The 1,869-nt window shown below is 32.8% G+C and overlaps 1 protein-coding gene across 1 annotated transcript in view; it reads left to right on the forward strand.

Moving 5' to 3' along the window:
* The first annotated feature begins 1,622 nt into the window (after nucleotides 1-1,622).
* Nucleotides 1,623-1,869, forward strand: part of LOC117114720 — a 58,714-nt gene continuing 58,467 nt past the window's right edge. Inside the window, exon 1 of the mRNA XM_033258410.1 lies at nucleotides 1,623-1,855. The gene's annotated coding sequence lies outside the window, so the exon portion shown is untranslated. The remainder of the gene's footprint in view (nucleotides 1,856-1,869) is intronic.

A 1,869-nucleotide genomic window follows, 5' to 3' on the forward strand; every position in this document is an offset into this window, starting at 1 on the left:
CTTAAACTGATTTTCATTAGAAAGCTGTAAGCTGTCTCTTATACACATCTAGATGTGTATGCTAGGCTAGGCCTAGCCTTACCTCGATTTAGGTTCTGTTATCACACATAAAAACGGCCGACATATTTCCGTTGCTAGTAATGACACTTGTGAAATATAATATTTCATAGGAATTATTTCAAATTTGTTAAAAAACTGATTATGACTGAGATTTTGACACTTAAACAAACATATCTCAGCCTAAATCGAACGACCGCATTCTGCGAGATGCGAAGTACAAAAACTAATCTCATTAGAGAGGGCGCACATTATTGACTGTATAAACTATACATAAAAGCGAGAGTATTCCAGTGGATGCGATCTACAACCTCTGAATTTGCCTAGTAACGATGAATTCGTCGAGAAAATGGTAATATTTTATGAGAAATAGTCTGTATTTCTCTCTTTTTTTATTCTTTTGCGTACTAAAATACTAACTAAAATTCATGCCAATGATTTTCCATGATTTATAATAATTGGTGTAGGCCTAATGCAAATGCATATTTTCTTTAAAAAAAAGTCAGTTTTTAGTGAAATTTTACCGGGAATGGGGCTTTAACGTTAACGGATGACGTCATAATGTATTCATCTTGCGTTGCGGAGTACGTTAATTTCAGGATTTTACGTGCTCGACGTACGTTAGTTACGGGTTTGCGCATGCGTATTTCGATTTGTTTACAAAAGGGGCGGAGCTATCGCGCTGCACGTTGGGTACTAACGTTAAAGTTAAGGTTAACATATACTGCGGCGAAAACTACCTACTATCTGTTTAATTACCCACGTAAACTTGAAATAAAGAGTCTCTTTACGTCCACCTTACTTCTGGACAATCTAACTATATTTTAAGCCTGTGCTTTTTTAAACAATTATAATCTAGAGCTAAGAAATTATTTTATATTGCTTTGTGCATCAGAAATTCTCCCCCCCCCCCGACCCTTTTATCAATTTTACTTTTACTTTATCTCATTGGGTTGGTTGTCTTAAAAGGATGAATGAATGAAAAAAATGAATGAATGAATGATACACGAATAGTGTATCAAAAAAATCGATTACAAGTTAATATTATTAATATCTATAAAATAAATAGATGAATAAAATATATTAATATTATTATAAATATTTTATTTATATATTCATTTTACAGATATTGTTCATTCTTCGCATAATTTGTATTAATTGACTTACATTTTGGGTTAATATTTCTTTCAGTTAACAGTGGCGCTTTAATTATTAATATTAATAAAAATATTAATATTAACACCAATAGGTCTATTTTATGTTCTTTATTTTATTATTACTTTATTTACTTATTTTTTAATTGTATTGTTCATTTGTCACATTGATTTCAATGGTCTTACATTGGGCGGGGAAGGAGGAATTATTGATTAGTTTCTGGGAGCTTTGGATGACATCTCGTCATCTTCGTCAGTCGCTCCCACAAGCTAAACCATAACATTTTTATTATCATGACAGAGTTAGAGAATAACTTCCATTAATATTATCATGATGATTATTATTAGCAGCGCCCTCATTCGTACCTGATACAGCACTAGGTATTAAACACTGTGATCGCTTAAGGAACTGAACACGTAATAGGAAAACAATTATAAATCAGTAGATTCGATATTGTCACACTTCCAGCCAGCGTTCTGTACTTAAGCATTTTTTTAAGCGCAGAACTTAATTCAGTGGACTATATGCGAATTTATAAGCACCTATTAGGCAAGACGAAAAGAGAAGCCGTCGATTTGTATTCCAAAACTCAACTTCGCATAATTCCCAAGACCATGGCAATGTGAAAGTCGCTTTACATGAGGTAGGAAAGTTCAT

This window comes from Anneissia japonica, unplaced genomic scaffold (genome assembly GCF_011630105.1).
Source record: "Anneissia japonica isolate Jap-2015-1 unplaced genomic scaffold, ASM1163010v1 scaffold2713_len195869_cov164, whole genome shotgun sequence".
Lineage (NCBI taxonomy): Eukaryota > Metazoa > Echinodermata > Crinoidea > Comatulida > Comatulidae > Anneissia > Anneissia japonica.